Genomic DNA, 17,596 nt, shown 5'->3' on the forward strand with positions numbered 1-17,596 from the left:
TGCAGAAGCCAGTGCTGGGATGCCTTATGCCAAACATAGAACTTCACAGGGACATAGCCACACCCATCAGTAGACAGACTGCCTAAAGTCATCCTGAGCCTATAGATGCCTCTAGACACACCTCTAGACATGGCCCTGCACACCAGAGGGCTTAACTCCTAGCTCCATACACCAGTTGGTAGGCACCAGCTCCAGAACCCCCTGGGACTTACTCTACACTACAGAAAGCCTGCTCTAGCCTCTGTAACAGCTTCTTCCATCACCAGGCAGACATCAGACACAAGAAAACCACATTTCCACAGTCTGTGGACCTCACCAGCTCACAACAGGCCAGATCCTTCCCTAAGAAGAAATGGGCCCCAGCCCTGCCCACTAGCAAGCCAACACAAGTTTATGGGCACCCTGAATCCCATAACCAATGGTGTCAGGAATCAGCTTCCCCACCACCAGTGACCTGAACATATCTATGGAATCCCAGGGTCCGGTAGCCAGACTCTAGGATCTGGCTTCACCTGCCAGTGGTCCAGAACTGACTTCACAACCTGGCTCCATCAACCATTGGCTGGGGAATAGTCCCAGAGTCTTCTGGACCCTGATTCCACCCACCAGTGAGCCAGCAGAAGCACTGAGGCCCTTTGGGGATCTGCAGTCAGCTGCTTTGTGACCCAACATTTTCAAAAAGTGGGTTGCAAACCCCACACAAGGCATGGCCTGGAAATCAACAAGCCCAGAGGCCAAACAAGCTCACATACCACCCAATGGTCAGCCCACCACCACAGAAGGACACACATAACCATATTTGAGGGAACCACTAGAAAATATACCTTGGGTGGTAAGAAAGGAGTGCACTGCTGGGATGCATAAGATGTCTCCTTCAAAAGACCACTTCTCCAAGGTTGGGAAACATAACAAACCTACAAGAAACACAAATAAAAATTGCAACTTAGACAAAATGAGGTGACAGAGGAACACTTTCCAGATGAAGGAACAAGATAAAACCACAGAAGAAAAATTAAGTAAAGTTGAGATAGAAAAACTATAAGATAAAAGTTCAATGTAATGATTGTAAAGATGATAGAAGATATCAGAAGAAGATCGGATGAAAATACTGAAAAGTTGGAAGTTTTAAACAAAGCGTTAGAAAACATAAAGAATGACCAGAGATGAAGAATACCATAACTGAAATAAAAAATACATAGAAGGAATAAACAGTAGACTAAATGATACAAAGGAAAAGATAACCAAGATAGAAGGCAGAACAAAAAAAAAAAAAGAAAAAAAGACTGAAAAAAATGAGGACAGCTTAAAAGACCTTAGGATCAACATCAAGTGAACTAACATTGACATTGTAGAGATCCCAGAAGAAGAACAGAGAAAGGGTCAGAGAATATATTTGAAATTTAATAGTTGAAAACATTCCTAACCTGGGAAAGGAAACAGGCATTCAGTTCCAGAAAGCACAGAGAGTCCCAAAAAGGATCAACTCAAAAATGATCACACCAAGACACACTGTAATTGAAATGACAAAAATTAAAACAAAGAAAAAATATTAAAAGCAGCAAGGAAAAAGCAACAAATAACATAAGAAGAATTATCATAAGGCTATCAGCTGACTTTTCAGCAGATAAACTGCAGGCCAGAAGGGAACAGCAAAATACATTTAAAGTGATGAAAGGGGAAAACATACAACCAAGAGTACTCTTCTTAGCAAAGCTCTCATTTAGATTTGACAGAGATTAAAAGGTTTACAGACAAGCAAAAGCTAAAAAGTTCAGCATCACCAAAATGTTTTACAAGAAATATAAAAGAAACTCTTCTAAGCAAAAAGAAAATGCCACAACCAGGAACATGAATATTATGAAAGGAATGAGCTCATCAGGAAAAATACTGTAAAGATAGGAAATTTTCCATGTCCAAAGCTAGTAAAAAGACAAAAGTAGTAAAAATAATCTATATCCACAATAAACACTTAAGGGATACAAAAACCCATTAGACAAAAAATATAATCTCAAAAACAATAAGTGAAGGAGAGTTTAAATGCAGCATTACTAAAATGCATTTGAAATTAAGACCAGAAACTTAAAACTATTATATATATATATATATATATATATATATATATATATATATATATATGAATACATATATACATATATATATATATAAATTTGCACACACACACATATATATAGAATACATGGCTGTGTAAAATCTTTATGGTAACCACAGGTCAAAAATCTATAATACATATATACAAAAAAGAAAAAGAAATCCAAACATAGTACTAAAGACACATTAAAACATGAGATGAAAACAAAATAAAAAGAAAAAAGACCCATGTACTTTGGCACAAAAGAAACCTGAACAATTTTAACAAGATAAAAATTATCTCAAGCATATTTACTGACCACAATGCCATGAAACTATAAATCAACAACAGAGAAACAAAGGAGAAAAAAGGAAAACATGGAGATTAAACAATATGCTATTAAAAAAATGGATCAATGAGGAAATCAAAGCTGAAATTAAAAAATACCTTGAGACAAATGACAATGAAAGCAAAACCACACAAAATTTATGGGACACAGCAAAGACAGCATTAAGAGGGAAGTTTATAGCAATACAGGCCTTCCTCAAAAAAGAAGAACAATCTCAAAGAAACAATTTAACCCAAAAGCTGAGAGAACTAGAAAAAGAAGAACAAAAAACCCCAAAAGGCAGCAGAAGGAAGGAAATTATAAAGATCAGGCAGGAAACAAATAAAATAGAGACTTAAAAAAACATAGAAAAATCAATCAAACCAAAAACTGATTTTTTGTAAAAGTAAATAAAATCGACAAACCTCTGGCCAAACTCACAAAGAAGAAAAAGAGAGAGCACAAATTAGCAAAATAAGAAAGGAAAATGGAGAAATTACAACAAATAAAATAGAAATACAGAATATAATACAAGAATATTATGAAAAACTATATGGAACCAAACTGGATAACCTAGAGGAGATGGACAAGTTTCTGGAAACATACTGTCCACCAAGACTGAATCAAGAAGAAACTGACCACTTGAACAATCTGATCACTAGAAATGAAATAGAAATAGCAATAAAAAACCTCCTTACAAATAAAAGTCCAGGACCAGACAGCTTCACCGAGGAATTCTACAAAACATACGAAGAAGAACTCATACCAATCCTTCTCAAACTCTTCCAGAAGATTGAAAAGGAGGGAATACTCCCAAACCCATTCTATGAAGCCACCATCACCGTGATACCAAAACCAGGCGAAGACACTACTAAAAAAGAGAATTGTAGGCCAATATCATTGATGAACATAGATGCCAAAATCCTCACCAAAATATTAGCAAATAGAATCCAACAACACATAAAAACGATTATGCATTTGACCTAGTGGGGTTCATCCCAGGGACACAAGGGTGGTTCAACATACACAAATCAATCAATGTAATACATCACATCAACAAGAGAAAGAACAAAAACCACATGATCATCTCAATCGATGCAGAAAAAGCATTTGATAAAATTCAACACCCATTTATGATAAAAACTCTCACCAAAGTGGGTATAGAGGGAACATATCTCAACATATAAAAGCTATATATGACAAATCTAAGCCAGCATAGTACTCAATGCTGAAAAACTCAAAAGCTTCCCACTAAAATCTGGGACAAGACAAGGTTGCCCACTATCACCACTCCTATTCAACATAGTCCTGGAAGTCCTAGCCACAGCAATCAGGCAAGAAAGAGAAATAAAAGGGATCCAAATTAGAAAAGAGGAGGGGAAAATGTCACTATATGCCAATGACATGTTATTATACATAGAAAACCCTAAAAAGTCCACACAAAAACTGCTAAAGCTGATCAAAGAATTCAGCAAGGTAGCAGGTTACAAGACTAATGTTCAAAAATCAGTTACATTTCTTTACACTAATGATGAATCAACAGAAAAAGAAAGTAAAGAAACCATCTCCTTTAAAATAACACCCAAAATAATAAAATACCTAGGAATAAATCTAACCAAGGAGGTGAAAAAATTATACACAGAAAACTATAAACCATTGATGAAGGAAATTAAAGAAGACTTTAAAAAATGGAAAGATATTCCATGCTCTTGGATTGGAAGAATCAATATTGTTAAAATGGTCACATTGCCCAAGGCAATCTACAGATTTAATGCAATCCCTATCCAATGACCCAGGACATATTTCACAGAACTAGAACAAATCATAAAATTTTTATGGAACCATCAAAGACCTAGAATTCTGAAGAATTGCTGAAGAGAAAGAAAGAGGCTGCAGGAATAACTCTCCCAGAGTTCAGACAGTACTATACAGCTACAGTCATCAGGACAGCATGGTATTGGTACAAAAACATGACATATAGACCAATGGAACAGAATAGAGAGCCCAGAAATGAACCCACAAACTTTTGGTCAACTCATCTTTGACAAAGAAGGGAAGAATATACAATGGAATAAAGACAGTCTCTTCAGTAAGTGGTGTTGGGAAAACTGGACAGCAGCATGTAAAGCAATGAAACTAGAACTCTTCCTTACACCATACACAAAAATCAACTCAAAATGGATCAAAGACTTAAACATAAGACAAGATACAATAAACCTCCTAGAGGAAAATAGAGGCAAAATATTATCTGAAATATATCTCAAAAATGTTCTCCTAGGGCAGTCTACTCAAGCAATAGAAATAAAAGCAAGAATAAACAAATGGGGCCTAGTGAAACTTTCAAACTTCTGCAGAGCAAAGGAAACCATAAGTGCAACAAAAAGATAACCTATGGAATGGGAGAAAATTCTTGCAAATGAAACCGACAAAGGCTTTATCTCCAGAATATATAAGCAGCTCATATGACTTAATAAGTAACAACCAAACAACCCAATCCAAAAATGGGCAAAAGACCTAAACAAGCAATTCTCCAAGGAAGACATACAAATGATCAATAGGCACATGAAAAAATGCTCAATATCACTAATTATCAGAGAAATGCAAATCCAAACTACAATGAGGTATCACCCCACACCAGTCAGAATGCCCATCATTCAAAAATCCACAAATGACAAATGCTGGAGAGGCTGTGGAGAAAAGGGAACCCTCTTACACTGCTGATGGGAATGCAGTTTGGTACAGCCACTGTGGAAAACAGTGTGGAGATTCCTCAAAAGACTAGGAATAGACTTATCGTATGACCCAGGAAACCTGCTCCTGGGCATATATCCCGATGGAACCCTACTTCAAAATGACACCTGCACCCCAATGTTCATAGCAGCACATTTACAATAGCTAAGACATGGAAACAGCCTAAATGTCCATCAACAGATGACTGAATTAAAAAGGGGTATAGTTATACAATTGAATACTACTCAGCCATAAAAACTGACAACATAACAGCATTTGCATCAACATGGATGCTCCTGGAGAAAGTCATTCTAAGTGAAGTAAGCCAGAAAGAGAAAGAAAAATACCATATGAGATCGCTCATATGTGGAATCTAAAAAAAAATCCAAACAAACGAAAAAAAAAAAAAACAAGAAAAAGACAGACAAAGCATGAATACAAAAGAGAAATAGACTCACAGACATAGAATACAAACTTGTGTTTGCCAAGAAGACAGAGGGTGGGAAGGAAAGACGGGATTTCAAAGTTGTAGAATAGATAAACAAGATTATACTGTATAGCACAGGGAAATGTACACAAGATCTAATGTTAGCTCACAGAGAAAAAAATGTGAAAATGAGTATATATATATTCATGTATAACTGAAAAATTGTGTTTTACAATGGAATTTGACACAACATTGTAAAATGATTAAAAATCAACAAAAAATGTTAAAAAGAAAAAAGACCTACAAAACAACCATGAAACAAGTAACAAAATATCAATAAAAACAGACACAACAAATAATTACCATATATGCAAATGGACTAAATGTTCCATTTAAAAGATATATGAGGATGAACCAAGATGGTGGAGTAAAGGGACTCATAATTCACACTCTCCCACAATTACAACAAGAACTACATCTACAAACCCATTGAATCACACAGAACACATACTGAACTCTGGTAGACTGTCTCTTTCTTTGAAATACATGAGGATTCTGACACAATCCAGTAAGGAATAAAAGAAAAAGAAAAAAATTGGTGCAGGACTGGTCCTGCAGTAAGGGAGTGGTATAGGAAGAAATACACCCTCTGCTGGGATGCCCCCTCTCCATCCAGGAGGTTAGCCGGGACAGAAGCAGAGCTTTAAGACTCAGAGGAGAAAGTGACAGCTGCTTGGCAGACAGAACAAAGGGACACTGACACAGAGGGTCCCTGTGATCCATGGCCCTATACACAAGCCAACATGGACAAGTTGGTTCTGGATGCTGGAGATCAGTGAGGAGCCCAGACATTGGGCTGGGTCTCACTGCAAAGAGGCAGTCTCAGGGGACTGGAGGGCAATGGGGGTTCTGGCTGGGGTTGTGTATGGAAAAGAATAGCCTGGGATCCTCATAAATAGCATCACTATTGGTGTGTGTGGGGAAGAGGCACAATGCAACCACACCATAGCCACTTTCTCCCCTTGGCTCCACTGTTTATGTGTTCTTGTGAGAAGAGAGATGGGGTTTCATCATAGCCATCACTGCTGTGTAGAGGCAAGGTTGAAAGCTAAATCCATACCTAGTGGACCTGCAATTCCACAGGCAGAATTGAAATTTATTTACAACTCCAAGAAGAGAGAGAAGATTTGCTGTCTCTAGACCCTTTATGGACTATAACCTCTGAGACAAATAGGCAGTGAGTGGAGTTCTGACACAAGGCAGGGGTGTATACAGGTATTTACAAACGGGCTGGCTTACCATACTGTGTGTGGAGGAAGGGCTGGGGGTCTGTACTGACGCTGCGGGGCACCAAAGATTCAGGTGCATGATCGCACACTTGCTATGGTGGATCCTAGCACCTGACATTGGCAGATCTGCACTGGTGGTTCCTGGGGCTCAGAACCTGGGGGACACCAGCAGATAGCCAACAGCTTTGCAGCTAAGATAGGGACAAAGGCAGGATCAACAAAGAATACTTTGTAAGCCCACATAAAAGGTGACAACACCACAGAGGGCACTTCCCAGTGGATATTTCCTGCCTAATCTTCCCAGCTGAAGCACTCCAAATCTGCCTACTACACACCACACCTCAGAAACAGGTCTAGAAGCCTCTATTCCAGCAACATTGGAACAGACCAGGCCCCAGTCAAGAGTGCAACAAACATAGAAAAAAAAAAGGAGGCTTAGCTCAATAACAACAATCAGGGCAGGCTCTGAATACCACAACACCAACCACATCCCCAATCAAAGGGATAATACCCAACACTCATGGAAGAAAGATGTGGGAACCATCCATACTAAGAACAGCCATCACAACAAAACTACTAATGCACACAGTCTACACAGGAATGCTCCCACTTTAAATGAAATCAAACAAATAAAAAAAACAGACTTTCAGCACAACACTAGATAACTGATACTCTTAAATCCATAAAGCCAGAGAAATATAAGTGAAATTAAGAAGCAGAGAAATTACTCCCAATTAAAAGAACAAGAAAAATCCCATGAAAGAATGATCAATAATGTAGACCTCGGTAGTCTATTAGGTCATGAATTCTAAAAGGGAGTAGTTAAAGCACTGAAGGAACTAAAAGAGACTATCAATAATTACAGAGAATACTTTAAAAAGAAAATTGAAACTAAAAGAGGAGCCAATTAAAAACAGAAATCTCAATTGCTGAGATAAGAGCCAAGCTAAGGGCAGTCAAAAGCAGACTAGATAATGCAGAGGAATGAATAAGTTACTTGAAGACAGGATAACAAAACTCACCCAATCAGAACAGCAGACAGAAAAGCAAGTTTAAAAAATGAAAGCAATATAAGGGAGATATGAGATAATATAAAACTTGCTAACCTATGCATAATAGGGGTCTCAGAAGGAGAAGAAAGTGCAAAGGGGATTGAAAAGCTATTGGAAAATATCATGACTGAAGACTTTCCTAACCTAAACAAGGAAACAGATATCCAAATACAGGAGGCACAGAAGGTCCCAAACAAGAAGAGCCCAAACAGACCTACACCAAGACACATTATAATTAAGACGGTCAAGGTTAAAGATAAAGAACAGATTCTAATGGCAGCAAGAGAAAAATAAAGATTTAGTTACAAGGGAACCCAAATAACGCTTCCAGCTGATTTCTCTACACAAACACTGCAGGCCAGAAGGGAGTGGCAAGATATATTCATAGTCTTGAATGAGAAAAAGCTGCAACCTAGGATACTCTATCTGGCAAGACTATACTTTGGAGTAGAAGGAGAGATAAAGAATTTCACAGACAAGCAAAAATGAAAAGAATTCAGCAATTCTAAACCCATGCTAAAAGAAATATTGAAAGGTCTACTCTAAATAGAAAAGAAACAAGGAGCTATGGAAATGAGAAAATCATAAATGGAAATGCAATATCTACAATGAGTTGCAAGAGAATAAACAGGAAGATGTAGAAAAATAAAGAATATCAAAATCATAAAACGTGGGAGAAAGAATGTGTTTAAGTCTACATGAATATCACTCTAAAGCAAAAAGATATAGTAAGGTGTTAACATACTTAAAAAATAGGGTAATCACAAATCAAAATTTTACAATAGTGTCACAAATACTAAAAAGAAACCAAGCTAATACAAAAGAGAATTTTCAAACTACAAAAAGAAAAGCACAAAGGAAAAGAAAGGAACAAAGGAATACCAAATCAACTGGAAAACAAAGTTCAAAATGGCAATAAACACACATCTTACCAATAATTACTGGAGATGTCAATGGACTAAATGCTCCAACCAAAAGGCATTGAGTGACAGATTGGCTAATGAAACAAAAGCCTGCAATATGCTGCCTATGAGAGTCACTTTAGAGTGAATGACACATAGATTGGTATTGAGAGGATGGAAAATGATATTTCATGCAAATGGAAATGACAAGAAAGTAGGAGTAGCAATACTGATTTCAGACAAAATAGACTTTAAAACAATGGCCATAAAGAAAGATAAAGTAGGATACTATATAATGATCAAAGGAGCATGACAAGATAAAGATAGTACACTCATTAACATATATCATTAACATATATGTACCCAATATAGGAGAATCTAAATATATAAAACAAATACTAACAGACATAAAGGAAGATATCACTGGGAATACAATAAGAGTAGGAGAATTTAACACCCCACTAACATCTTTGGACAGATCTTCCAGACAGAAAATCAGTAAAACAGTGGAGATACTAAATGACACAGTAGAACAGTTTGACTTGTTTGATATTTTTAAGATAGTACATCCCTCCAAAAAAAGAGTATACATTCTTTTCAAGTAATCTTGGAACATTCTCTAGGATAGAGCACATACTTGGACACAAAATAGCCTTAACAAATGTAAGAGGATAAAAAATTATTCCAACCATCTTCTCTGACCACAAAGGCATGAAACTAGAAATCAACCACAGAAAAAGAAATGAAAAAAAAATGATAGTGTGGAGACTAAATAACATGCTACCAAACAACCAGTGGGTCAGCGATGAAATCAAAATAGAAATTTAAAAAATACCTTGAGACAAATGACAATGAAAACACAACTACACAAAATCTACGGGTTGCAGCAAAAGCAGTCCTAAGAGGGAAGTTCATAGCAATATAAGTCTTCTTCAAAAAACAAGAACAGTCTCAAATAAGCAACCTAACCTACCACCTAAAAGAATTAGGAAAAGAGGAATAAACAAAAACTAAAGTCAACAGAAGGAAAGAAATAATAAAGATCAGGGAGGAAATAAATAAAATAGAGGTTAAAAAACAATATACAAATCAATCAAACCAAGAGCTGTTTTTTTGAAAGAATAAGCAGAATTGACAAATCTGGCCACGCTCACTGAGAAGAAAAGAGAGAAGACACAAAGAAACAAAATAAGAAATGAAAATGGAGAGATTACAATCAACTCCACAGAAATACAAAAAATCGTAAGAGAATACTATGAACAATTATATGGTAATAAATTAGACAACTTAGAAGAAATGGACAAGTTTCTAGAACATACAGTCCACTAAAACTGAATCAAGAAGAAACATATCATTTGAACAGAACAATCACTAGAAGTTGAATAAAATCAGCAATAAAATGTCTCCCTGCAAACAAAGTCCAGGACTAGATGGCTTCACTGGGGAATCTATCAAACATACAAAGAAGATCTCATACCAATCCTTCTCAAGCTATTCCAAAACATTGAAGAGCAGGGAATACTCCCAAACTTGTTCTATGAAGCCACCATCATCCTGATATCAAAGCTAGACAAAAATACTACCAAAACAGAAAGCTATAGGCCAATAACATTGATGAACATAGATGGAAAATTCCTGAACAAAATATTAGCAAACAGAATACAACAGTAAATAAAAAATATCATACATCATGATCAACTTGGGCCCTTCCCAGGGACACAAAGATGGTTTAATATACACAAATGAAACAATGTAATGCACCATACCAACAAGGGAAAAGACGAGAATCACATGATCATCTCAATAAATGTAGAAAAATATATGTGATAAAATTCAACACCGACTTATGATAAAAGCTCTTACAAAAGTGGGTATTGAGGGAACATATCTCTACATAATAAAAGTGATTTATGACAAACCTACAGCCAGCATAGTACTCAATGGTGAAAAGATGAAAGCCTTCCCACTAAAATCTGGAACAAGACAAGGATGCCCACTATCACCACTTCTATTCAATACAGTATTGGAAGTCCTAGCCATAGCGAGTAGACAAGAAAAAGAAATAAAAGGGATCCAAACTGGATGAGAAAATGTTAAATTTTCACTAAATGTGGATGGCATGATACTATATATAGAAAATCCTAAATGCTTCTCAAAAAACTGAGAGCCAATAAAAGAATTTGGCAAGGTAGCAGGATACAAGGTTTACATATAGAAATCAGCAGTATTTCTTTACACTAACAATGAAATATCAAAAAATGTAAAGAAAAAATCCCCTTTTAAACTGTATCCAAAAAAATAAAAATAAAATAAAATACTTAGGAATAAATATGGCCAAGGTAGTGAAAGACTTATATGCACAGAACTACAAAACATTGACTAAGGAAGTTTAAGATGACTTAAAGAAATGGAAATATATCCCATGTTATTGTATTGGGAGAATTAATATTGTTAAAATGGTCACACTACTCAAGGCAATCTACAGAGTTAATGCAATCCCTATCAAATTACCCAGGACATATTTCACAGAACTAGAATAAATCATAATAAATTTATATGGAACCACAAAACACCTAGAATTGCCAAAGCATTACTGAAGAAAAAGAAAGAGGCTGGAGGAATAAACCTTCCAGACTTCAGACAATGCTTCTGAGCTACACTAAGGAAAACAGCATGGTATTGGTACAAAAACAGACATATGAATCAATGTAACAGAATAGAGAGCCCGAAAGAAACCTATAAACTTTTGGTCAACTAATCTTTGACAAAGGAGGCAAGAACATGCAATGGACAAAAGACAGTCTCTTCAGCAAATGGTGTTGGGAAAACTGGACAGCTCTATGTAATTCAATTAAATTAGAATACTCCCTCACAACATACACAAAAATAAACTCAAAATGACTTAAAGACTTAAACATAAGACAAGACACTATAAAGCTCTTAGAAGAAAACATAGGCAAAACATTCTCTGACATAAATCACAGCAATGTTCTCCTCAGGCAGTGTACACAAGGAATAGAAATAAAAGCAAAAATAAACAAATGGGACCTAATTAAACTTATAAGCTTTTTCACAGGAAGGGAAACCATAAGCAAAACAAAAAAACAACCTAAGGAATGGGAGAAAATATTTGCAAAAATGAGATTGACATCAGCTTAATTTCTTGAGTATATAAACATCTCATACCACTTAATAAGAAAATAACAAACAACCCAATCCAAAATTGGGAAGAAGGCCTAATAAGTAATTCTCCAATGAAGACATACAAAAGGTCAATAGGCACATGAAAAAATTCTCAGTATCACTAATTATCATAGAAATGCAAATCAAAACTACAATGAGGTGTCACCTCACACACGTCAGACTGGCTACAATTAAAAAGTTCCCAAAAGGTAAATTCTGGATAGGCAGTGGCAAAAAGGGAACCCTCCTACACTGTTGGTGGGAATGCAGTTTGGTGCAGCCATTATGGAAAACAGTATGGAGATTCCTTAAAAGACTAATCATAGACTTACCATATGACCCAGCAATCCCACTCCTGGGCTCATATCCAGAGGGAACCTTAATTCAAAATATGCATGCACTCCAATTTTCATAGCAGCATTTTACAATAGACATGACATGGAAACAACCTAAATGTCCATCTACAGATGACTGGGTAAAGAACATGTGGTATATTTATACAATGGCATTCTACTCAGCCATAAAAAATTAATAAAATAATATCATTTGCAGTAACATGAATGGACCCAGAGAATGTCATTCTAAGTGAAGTAAGCCAGAAAGAGAAAGAAAAATACCATACAATTTCACTTATATGTGGAATCTTAAAAAAAAGAAAAAAATGAACTTATTTATTTGTTTACTTGTCTCACAGACATAGAAAACAAACTTATGTTTACCAAGGGGGAAGGGGTTGAGAAGGGAGAAATTAGAAGTTTGAGATTTGCAGATACTAATTAATATATATATATATATATATATATATATATATATATATATATATATATATATAAAATAGATAAATAGATAAATAACAAGTTTATAATGTAAAGCACAGGGAGCTATATCCAATATCTTGTAATAACTTATGGTGCAAAAGAATATGAAAACCAATATATGTGTATTCCTATATGACTGAAGCATTGTGCTGTACACCAGTAATTGGCACAAAATTGTAAACTGACTATTCTTCAGTAAAAATATATTTTGAAAAAAACCAAAAAAAAAAAACCGCAAAAAGATATAGAGAGACTTAATGGATACAAAAGCAAGACTCAGGATATTATGCTTACAGGAGTTTCACTTCATATCTAAAGACACATATAGACTGCAAGTGAGAAGATGGAAAAGGAGTTTCTTGTAAATGAAAATCAAAAGAAAGTTAGGATAACAATACTTATATTAAAAAATAGACCTTTATATTAAGACTGCTATAAGAGATAAAGGACACCTCATAATACCCAAGGAATCAATACTAGAAAAAGTTATAATAATTGTAAATATATATGCACCCAACATGGGAGTGCTTAAATACATAAAGGAAATGTTAACAGACTTAAAGCAAAAAATCAATAGTAACACAAAAATAATAGGGAACTTTAACACCTTGCTTACATCAGTGGACAGATTATTCAGACAGAAAAATCAATAAGGAAACACTGGCCTTAAATAACACATTAGAACAGATGTGCTCAATTGATATACATGGAGCATGCCATCTGAAAGCAGCATAATATACATTCTTTCAAGTATAGATGTATTATTCTCCAGGATAGAGCCCATGCTAGGGCACAAAACAAGCCTTGGTAAATGTAGGAAAATTGAAATTATATCAAGCATTTTTCTCTCTGTAACACTGTGAGACTAGAAACCACTTACAAGAAACATAACTCCAAAAACACAAGTATGTGAAAACTAAACAATATGTTGCTAAACAACCAATGGGTCACTGAGGAAATGAAAGTTGAATTCAGAAAATACCTAGAGAAAAATAAAAACAAAAACATGACAATCCAAAACCTTTAGGATATAGCAAAAGCAGTTCTAACAGGAGAGTTTATAGTGATACAACCTAACCTCAGGAAACAAAAATCTCAGATGAACAAATTTACCTTACAACTAACAAAACTATACAACAAAAAACCAAACAAATCCAAACTTCATGGAAGGAAAGAAATCATAAAGATCAGGGCAGAAATAAATAACATAAAGTAAAATAAAACAATAGAGAATATCAATGAAACAAAAGTTTGTTCTTAGAAAAGATGAATAAAATTTATAAATCTTTACCCAGACTGCTCAAGAAAAAAAGGGAGAAAGCCCAACTCAATAAACTTAGAAATGATAAAGGAGAAATTACTACCAACACCACAGAAATGCAAAAGATCACAAACTGAATTCAACACTACATTATAAATATCATAAACCATGATCAAGTGAGATTTATCCCAAGGATGGAATAATTTTTTTTAATATCTGCAAATCAATAAATGTGATACACCACATTAACAAACTGAAGAATTAAAAAAACATATGATTATCTCTATAGATGCAGAAAATGTTTTTTCAAAAAAATTCAAGACCCATTCATGATAAAAACTGACAAGAGAGTGAGCATAGAGGGACATACCTAAACTTAATAAAGGCAATATATGAGAAACCCATAGCTAACATCATACCCAATGATGAAAAGCCAAAAGTATTTCCTCTAAGATCAGGAACAAGACAAGGAGTCTCACTCTTGCTAATTTTATTCAACATATTCCTGGAAGCTCTAGCTACAGAAATTAAACAAGATAAATAAATAAGAGATCCAAATTGGAAAAGAAGAAGTAAAGCTCTCACTGTTTCAGATGGCATAATACTATACATAGAAATACCTAAAAAGGCTACCAGAAAACTATTGGAGCTCAGCAATGAATTTGGTAAAGTTACAGGATACAAAATTAATATCCATAAATCTGTTGTATTTCTATACACTAACAATAAACTATTATAAAGAGAAATTAAGAAAAAAGTCCCATTTATGATCATATGAAAAGAATAAGGTAACTACGAATAAACCTACCTAGAGAAGCAAAAGACCTGTACTCAGAAAACTATTAGATACTGGTGAAATGAACTGAAAATGACACAAACAGAGGGAATAATATGCTGCATTGTAAGATTGGAAGAAATAATATTGTTAAAATGACCATATTACTCAAGGCAATATGTAGATACAATGCAAAATATCAATGGCAGTTTTCACAGAAATAGAACAATAAACTTACAATTTGTATTTAAACACAAAAGAACTACAAAAACAATGAAGAAAGAATAGAGCTGGGAAAACTACATTCCTTGACTTCAGACTATACTACAAAGCTACAATAATCAAAACAGTATGGTGCTGGCACAAAAACAGACATGTAGATCAATGAAACAGAATAGAGAGCCCAGAAATAAACCCATGCACCTATGGTCAGTTAATATATGACAAAGGAGACAAGTATGTACAATGGAGAATTTTCTCATTTATTGGTGCTTAGTAAACTAGACAAGTGCATGTAAAAGAATGAAAATAGAACATTCTTTAACACCATATAAAAAATGAACTTAAAATGGATTAAAGGCCTAGAAGCTCCTAGAAGAAAAAAAATAGAAAAATAAGCAGAATACTCTTTGACATAAATTGTAGCAATATTTTTTGTCAGTCCCTAAAGCAAAGGAAATAAAAACAAAAATAAAGAAATTGGACCTAATTAAACTTAATGGCTTTTGTATAGCAAAGGAAATCATTGGCAGAATAAAACAAACAAACAAACAAACAAACCCATGGAATGGGAGAATATATTTGAAAATGGTATGACTGATAAGGGATTAATATCCAAAATGTATAACAGCTCACACAACTCGAGAAGGAGAAGGAGGAGAAGAAGGAGAAGAAGTAGAGGAAGAAGAAGAAAGAAGAAGAAGAAGGAGGAGGAGGAGGAGGAGGAGGAGGAGGGGAAGGGGAAGGGGAAGGGGAAGGAACAACTCGATTAAAACTTGGACAGAAGCCCTGAATAGACATTTCTCCAAAAACATGCAGATGGCCAACAGACACATGAAAAGATGCTCAACATCTCTAATCATCAGGGAAATACAAATCAAGACTATAGTGAGATATCACCTCACACTGTCAGAATGGCTATCATCAAAAAGAACACAAATAACAAATGCTGGCGATGATTTAGAGAAGAAGGAACCCTAGTGTGCTGTTGGGGGGATGTAAATTGGTACAGATGCTGTGGGAAACAGTAAAGAGATTTCTCAAAAATACTAAAAATAGAACTATCATATGACCCAGCAATTCCACCCTTATATTTATGTCTTAAAAAAACAAAATCATGAATTTTATAATATATATGCAACCTCCAAATTTTGATGTTTGCAAAAACATGGGTGTGCATGGAAGATATTATGCTAAGTGAAATGTGTCAGGCAGAGGAAGACAGATACTGTTTATGACTTATATGTGAATCTAAAAAATACAAGAAATTAGTGAATATGACAAAAAAGAAACAGACTCCCAGACATAGAGAACAAACTATTGGTTACCAGTGGGATAAGGGAAATGGGGGGCAATATAGGGGTAGAGAGGGTTAAAAGATACAAACTATTATGTATAAATAAGGTTCAAAGATACATTGTACAATACTGGGAATATTGCTAATATTTTATAATAAGTCTAGATGGAGTATAACTTTTAAAATTGTGACTTAATATACTGTATACCTGTAACATATAATATTACATCAACTATACTTCAGTAAAAGCAAGAGTCTATCTCTGAACAATTGAGATTTTCACCTGCCTCAGGCATCTTGATGATTAAATTATCTAGTTTAGTGCTTCTCAGACTAACTCTGGTAAAGGATCTTTTTTTTCTTACTATTCAACCTGTGACAAAAGTGTAACTTTTTAGTTAGAATAAAATTATTCTTGGAAATGTGAAGTTGAAAAAAGAAATATATACAAAACTCAAGCCTACTAGTCACATTTGGATGTTGCAGAAATGTTGTTTCCATAAAAATTTCTGAATGCTTTTTCTTAATTTCCATTTTAATCTTGCTATTGATCAGTAGACAAACCAGCTCCAAACACTAGATCCTTAATGAGTAGCACTGATAAGATGCATTTGATCAGTGTTTCTCAAATTTTAAGGGGCATATGTATTACCTGGACATCTTGTTAACATGCAGGTCCTAATACTTTTGGAATTGGATCTGAGATTTGGAATTTCTAGCAAGTTACCAAGTGAAGTCTGTAATATTGATCTGTCAACCACAACTTCAACAACAAATCAATAGAGTATAAGCTTCTTGTGGGAAAATGTTATGTATATCCATTTCTATATTCCAAGTATTCATTACAATGCCATCAACAGAGTATGTGTTTAAAAAAATTTGTTGTGTAAAGAAATGATTCAGTAGACCTTTCCACTTCCATGGATCCATGGACTTTTTTTATTTGAGAAGAATGTTGATTATGGGAGAAAGCAGTGGTGATTCTTTTTTTTTTTTTATAATATCCAATCCGTTGTAAAGAATTTAATATCCAATCCATTTTACTTTCATAAAATACATTAAAATGAATTACTAGAAACATAAAATTTAGAAATAAAAGATAAATAAAATTAAAGCCAGTATTTAGATGTTGCAGCAATGTCAAATTTTACACGTTGTGATTCTGTCACTTACTCTAAATTCATGGAGTTGTTTCAAGGAGAGGGTTGCTTGAATCTTCATGGTTC

The sequence above is a fragment of the Camelus bactrianus genome, chromosome X (genome assembly GCF_048773025.1).
Source record: "Camelus bactrianus isolate YW-2024 breed Bactrian camel chromosome X, ASM4877302v1, whole genome shotgun sequence".
NCBI classification, from domain to species: Eukaryota; Metazoa; Chordata; class Mammalia; order Artiodactyla; family Camelidae; genus Camelus; species Camelus bactrianus.